Here is a 7,484-nt window from a genome sequence, read left to right as displayed (position 1 = left end):
GCTGCCGAAGAAGGTCATGTTGGGGTTCATGAGCTACCCAGTAAAAGAGTATGATAGACCCCCTTTGAGATGTTTTCAGGGCCAGAGATATGGACATGTGGCAGCTGTGTGTATTGGAAAGAGAAGATGTAGACGATGTAGCAAGGAGCATGACGGAAAAGAATGTAATGAACCTGTGAAATGTTGTAACTGTGGGGGTGAACATCCAGCTTCCTTCAGGGGTTGTCAAAACTATGTCAAAGCAGAAAATGTGGAGAGAATAAGAAAAGAGGGGAAAATATCTTATGCTGAGGCAGTGAGAAGAGTGGAGTGTAATGGTGGGGTAAGTCAAGATCAAGGGGAGGCCAAGGCAAAAGAAATAGTAAAGGGACATGCTCTTAATGACGACTATGTTGTGATTAGCAAAAAAGGACTACTGGCATTCATGGCTGAAGCAATGTGGAGAATTAAAATGGTGGCAAACAAAAAGTCAAATGTGGTACGTGAAATTGCTTCCGCTGCAGAAAAACTTTTAGGATTCAAGGGGATCAATCCAAAGGAATTATGGGAATTTACTTATACTCAGGACAGTGCAGATCAAAGACCGAATGGGAGTCAACACATAGAGTTGGACGACAGTGAGGAAGAGGAAATGGATAGCAGACATGATGAATATGATGGTGATTAGTGTCTTTTGTATTATGTTTTACATAATGCAATGGAATGCTAGGAGTCTTATTGCAAATGGGCAAGAGTTTAAACACTTGATAGATTGTTTTTGGAGAAAAACCAGAAATTATTTGTATTGAGGAAACTTGGTTAAATCTGAGATTAGATTTTATAATACCAGGGTACAAATGTGAAAGGAAAGATAGGGAAAATACATCAGGAGGGGGTTGTGCTACATTTATTAGAAATGGGATTCAGTATAGAAGAATTGAAATAAAAACAGTGTTAGAGTGTGTCATTACAGAAGTTTGGACTGATCGAGGGAAAATCTCTATTGTGAATTTATATAATCCGTGCATTAAGCTAGAAGAGAGTCACTTTCAGGAAATTGTAGATAAAATTAGAGTACCGGGGATTTGGGTTGGGGATTTTAATGCTCATAATGAACTGTGGGGAGGTGAGAAGAGAGACAGAAATGGTCAAATTGTAGAAGATTTTATAGATAAAAATAATTTAATTGTGTTAAATGATGGTCGTCCTACATGGTTTAGTACAAGTCGGTCAATGACATCTTCCATAGATATTACAATTGCATCAGCAGAGTTAGCATCGATCAGTATGTGGGAGACAATGGATCTATATACAGTGGGAAGTGATCATGTGCCAATAATTAGTAAATTCGGTAGGTGTCTGATTGAGGAGCCAGTTCAGTGCTCCCTGCGGCTTAATTATAAAAGAGCTAATTGGATCAAGTTTGAGGATCGAGTGAATATGGGATTGTCAATAATAGATAGTGAAAAAGGAGTAGATGAGTGGAATAGGTCTCTTAGTGAAGTGTTGTGGGTTGCGGCAGTTAAGAGTATCCCTAAGAAAAAAGTTCCAGTAAGAGGAGCAATGGTTCCGTGGTGGACTGATGAATGTAATTCGGCGGTCCGAGATAGGAATAGGACATATAAAATCTTACGGAAACACCTATTAGAGAATTGTGCTGTTGAATATAAGAGGCTTAGAGCTAAGGCTAGACGTGGAATTAAAGCAGCCATATTATGCTCATTTTCAGGTTCATAATTGTATTTTAAGGTTGTACCAGAATAGGTTTACATGGTTTAATTTTCAAAAAACACCATATTTTTATTGTACTGCACCGCTCTCTCTCACTGCTGCAGATCCTCTTTTCAGCTGGTCTCTGTTTTAGCTACAGAGTGAGACCTCTTTTCTTCTTCTTCTTCTGTACTATCTTTGATTGCACTGCACATGTGCAGTAGCTCAGATGTAGATCATGTCAGCTAGCTAGCTCCATAGACAGTAAAAGAAAGGCTGTTTCTACAACTTCGGTCAGTTACAAGGCAGGATTAGCTGGGAGACTTCTAAATGAGGGCGCACATGGAAGTAGTTCTTTTGTAGATTATGGTGAACTTGTGTGTGTTGTAGCAGTGCTTTGCTATTGAGAATGAGGTAGCATGCTAGCGTTAGCATGCTAGCGTTAGCATGCTAACGCTAACGCTACGAGCTAATGGTTGCGGTTGGCCTGCTCGTTTCGGCTTGTGATGTCACAAGCCGTGCTGATTTTGAACAGCTCACCCAGAGACTGAAGGCAGGACACATTCAGAAACTGTATCTCACTCTAAACACCATGGATGGATTTTTTTCAAAGTTTGTATGTGTGTGGAAGCACCAGAGACACAAAATAACACCCCAAATCCCAGAAAAAGTGATTTTTTCATAATATGGGCACTTTAAGGAAGCAAAGAAGCAAAGTTGGAAGGCTTTCTGTAATAAGTTAAGACCGGATACGCCCTTAAAAAAGATTTGGAATCTAGTTCATAGAATGACAGGTATCTTTCGGCAGACAGAAATTCCTGTCCTCCACTGTGATGGAGATGAAGCTGTAAATAATAAAGGGAAAGCTAGTATGTTGGTCAAGCAATTCCAAAAAGTACACAGCTCCAAAAATGTAGATGATGTAAACAGGAGAAGGAGGTGTCAAATATCAAGAATTAATATGGCTAAATTGCTAATTGATTGTGATAATTCTGATGATATTAATGTATTTTTTTCAATAGATGAGCTAAAGAAAGTTCTTGCTCAGGGTAAAGATACCTCGCCTGGCAGAGATGGGTTGGGATATCAATTATTTAAAAATTCTGGAGATTTGTTAGGAGAAGAAGTTCTTGCCCTAATTAATAATGTATGGGAGAGTGGTTGTCTTCCTAAAGAGTGGAAACATGCTGTAATTATTCCAATAGCAAAACCAGGGAAAAAACCAGATAACCCAAGTTCTTATAGACCAATTGCATAAAACCTCTGTTTTATGTAAGATTATGGGGCGCATGATAACAGATAGACTTGTGGATAAACTGGAGAAAAGTGGATATTTTGTGGAATATCAGAGTGGATTTAGGCAGGGGCGGTCAACAATGGATGCTGTTTTAGATTTAGATATTGACATTAAAAAAGCCATCGCAAATAAAGAAGCCGTTGTTGCAGTGTTTCTGGACATTGAAAAAGCTTATGATATGCTTTGGAAGGAGGGATTGCTCATTGCACTTTATGATGCGGGAATCAGAGGAAGAATGTTTAATTGGATAAAGAATTTTTTAAGTAATAGGATAATTCAGGTAAGGGTGGGAAGTGAATTATCAGAGGAGGTTGGGATAGAGAATGGAACCCCTCAAGGTTCTTTTTAATATACTAGTTAATGGTATGTTTAGCAGAGTGGGGAAAGAATTTCGTTTTTCATTGTTTGCAGATGATGGGGCCCTCTGGAAGCGAGGGAGGAACCTTTCCTATATTTTTGGCCAAACTCAAACTGCTTTGGAGAGGGTATCTGAATGGGCTAATGATTGGGGTTTTAAAATACCAATAGAAAAAAACAAAATACATGGTATTTGGACATAAGAAGAAAATGCCAACACGGCTGTTACAAATATATAATACAACTATTGAAAGAGTTAAAAAAATTACATTTTTGGGGATGTGGTTAGATGAAAGACTGACATGGAGGAAACTGGGTCTGATTGGGGGGGTCTGATTGGGGGGCTGACAGTGATTCTATGATGATGATATACAGACACCGGCGGCGCCAGGGGGGGGTCTTGGGGGGTCTCAAGACCCTCCCAAAAAACGCCTTGACCCCCCATTTGACCCCCCACCCCCTTCCTGATTAAAAAATATATATATCCGGGATAAAGATTTTAAAATGTTTCTCTTCAAACTACGCAGAAGAATAATAATTAATAATTTATTCGACATATAAAAAAATATAAACATAAGAATCACTGACGCCCCATGAACGTCGCTGCGCCTTGCGTCATTGCGTTCAAGGCGCTGCCGCGAGCCCCCTAGAGCTGCTACGCACTACAGTTATGGCTCGAAGCTAAAAATGGATCGCTTTGTCATACCTCAAAAATTTTTTAGAGCAGACGGAAATTATAGCAATAGGAGTGAAAATATACCCGTTGCAGTGGAGGGCGAGCCCTGCTTGATCCTAGAAACAGAGGACACCGAGGAATTGGAGGATGATGAGGAGGTGCGACCGGAGCAACTCGCCACCCCCGAGGCGGAGGAGACAGGTGAGCAGATGGAAAGAAATGGCGCCTCATCGAGCGCTACAGCGGGCACGGATGGTGGGAGTCCTGACGGCGGAGTGGATTTAACGGGGGATTTAAGCCATGGCCCAGCCGAGAAACCAAGACAGCCTCGACTAAAATCATACCCGCGTCGTTCTTTTGGATTGCAGGGGCAGCTAGCATCCAGGGGTTTTAGTTACTCGTGGTTCAAACAGTACCAGTGGCTTGAATATTCTGTGTCAAAAGACGCGGCTTTTTGTTTTGCCTGTCGTCATTTTTTTCACAGTGTGCATGGATCTGGTGGTCACTCAGAAAAGTGCTTCACCCAGGAAGGGTTTAAAAACTGGAGAAAAGGAGGAGAGAAACTGGCGCAACATAACGCCAGCGCTTCTCACAAAGTGGCAATGGAAGGGTGGTGTGAATTTAAGGAGAGAGAGAAAAACGGATCGAGGATTTTGACGCACCTCCATGACGATGGACATCAGAAAATTGTTAAAGACAACAGGATCTACATGCGAGCAGTTGTTGAGTCACTGCGCTTTACAGCTTGTCAAACCATTGGTCAGAGAGGCCACCGAGAGAATGAACAGTCCACCAACAGAGGAAATTTCCTTGAAATGTTACATCTGCTGGGGAAGTTTGATAGCACTGTATCCAAAAAATTATCTAGTGGGCCAGGTAATGCAAAATATGTCCATCATGACATTCAGAACGAGTTCATTGATATAATGGCCTGCATTTTGAGAGAACAGGTTAGTAACGAAGTTAAACTAGGAGAGCACTTTACTTTAATGGTGGATGAAACAAAAGATGTGAGCAAAAAAGAGCAGATATCTATTGTTCTGCGCTACATACACAATGATGACATTCCTGAAGAGTTTCTTGATTTTGTTCCAGCTGATGGTTTGGATGCAGAGTCTTTACTTGTGACAGTGAAAGGGGCATTGGCTAAATTCAATATAGACAAAAATGCCTGCGTTGGACAATGTTACGACGGGGCATCTGTAATGTCTGGCTGCAACAACGGTGTTCAGGAAAAATTTCGCAGAGAAGTCCCACATGCAGTGTACATCCACTGCCATGCACACAGATTAAACCTGGTTTTAGTTGACTGTGTCCATAATGTAAAACCAGTTGCTGACTGCTTTGCCACAGTTCAGCCACTTTACAACTTTTTTTCTGGTTCAGTAACTCCCAAAGTGTTCAAGGAGAAACAAAAAGAACCTGAGCCCACTAAAAGAGCTGTGGAATTAAAACGTCTGTCAGATACCAGATGGGCATGTCAGTACTATAGTCTTTGGGCAATAAAGCAAACCCTCCCTAGCATCTTAGCCACACTTGAGGAAGTCAGCAATCAAACAAATAGCCATAGAGCTATTGAGGCTAGATCACTAAATGGCTTGATTGATGCACAGTTTGTTTTGCAAATCTACATGCTGGAGAACATATTTGGGCTCACAAAAACTTTATCTGACCAACAACAGGCCACAGATTTAGATTTGGCATCCGCCATTGATCTGGTCTTTGCACTGGTTGACACACTCAAAGAAGAACGCAATGGTGAAACTTGGACCCATCTGTGGCAGGGCGCAAGTGACATGTGTGAGAGAGTGGGCATTGACATGCAGCACCAACAGGCAAAAAAGAAAAACAATACAGCCCTCCCACCTGCAGCAGTTTCATGTCAGCAGTAGCCACACAAGGAAAAAGATACTGCAAACACCAGAAGACTACAAAATCCACTGTTTTTTCCCAGTACTTGACCGTTTAATCAGTGAATTGAATAGGCGCTTCTCTGCTGACAGTTGCCACGTTATGAAAGGAGTTGCAGCTATTAATCCCAAACACAAGACCTTCCTGCACCAAGATGCCCTTCAACCCATGGCTAGGCACTATGGCATATTAGAAGACAACCTTTCAGCAGAACTACATCAACTGAAACGCCTCATTGACAGAAAAAAACAAAATGGGGTCTCTCTCAACAGCACCCATGACTTGCTGATTCTATTGAGGCCATACAAGGAGGCTTTCATTGATGTATACAAACTTGTGTGCATCTCCATGACACTGCCTGTATCAACAGCTGCTTGTGAGAGGAGCTTTTCCTGCTTACGCCGTTTAAAAACCTACCTCAGAAACAAAAGTGGCGATGTCCGAACCAGCAATCTTGCTGTGCTGGCAATCAGCTCAAGAAGAACAAAAGAGATGGATGTAGATGTTGTTATTGATTGCTTTGCAGCCAATCATGACAACAGGCGAATTGTTCTCTTTTAAGTGGTGAGTACACTCCTTACATTATATTTTAACAGGTTTAAATTGTACTGTATTTAATGTGCTATAAACACAATTGTTGCAGGAAATCACACCTGTGGAGACTGAAGAGAGGAGAGAAGAAGACAGGAGGAGACTGGAGAATAAGAGGAGCAGAGAAGAGGACAGGAGGAGACTGGAGAGTAAGAGGAGCAGAGAAGAGGACAGGAGGAGACTGGAGAGTAAGAGGAGCAGAGAAGAGGACAGGAGGAGACTGGAGAGTAAGAGGAGCAGAGAAGAGGACAGGAGGAAACTGGAGAGAAGTAGGGCAATCAAAAGGTGGTGAGAGTATAAGAATAGATACTATTTTGTAAATATGTTTTCTGTCATGGGTGTGGCTATGGCAATTAAAGTTCGAGCATATTGTTTGCAAACTGCAATTGATTAATTAATTAAAAACAAAGTAGTTGATATGCTTTGTTGTTTTTGTTGTTTAGTAGCAGTATAATGCAGTTATTAGCCATGTCCACTGTATTTTTTGTTGGTTTTCATGAGACCCCCCCCCCTTGAAATGACAAGGACCCCTCATTGCCCCCCCAATCAAAATTGTCTGTATACAGAGCAATGATAAGATCAACTATTGATTATGGTTGTATGGTATATGGGTCAGCAGCCCCTTCAGTGATTAGTCAACTTGATATAGTCCAAGCAAAAGCCCTTAGAGTGTGTAGTGGGGCGTTTCGTACAACTCCAATACCGGCACTATTAAATATATTTATTATTATTATATTATTAGATATAAGACAACGTAAACTGGGGTTGAAGTATTTAATGAAACTAAAAGGACAGACTGGGAAATTACCAACAAAAAACCTGTTGAGTCAGCATTGGCAGTTTATGGGAACAGCAAGATTGGTCAAAACAAACTTTACAGAAACACTTAAATCTATGGCAGATGAAATTGGTATTGTGAATTTGAATGTGTCATATATAATGTGTCCACCAATATGTCGTTCA

This window comes from Sander lucioperca, chromosome 24 (assembly GCF_008315115.2).
Source record: "Sander lucioperca isolate FBNREF2018 chromosome 24, SLUC_FBN_1.2, whole genome shotgun sequence".
Taxonomy (NCBI): domain Eukaryota; kingdom Metazoa; phylum Chordata; class Actinopteri; order Perciformes; family Percidae; genus Sander; species Sander lucioperca.
Note: the sequence above shows the minus strand (reverse complement) of the source record.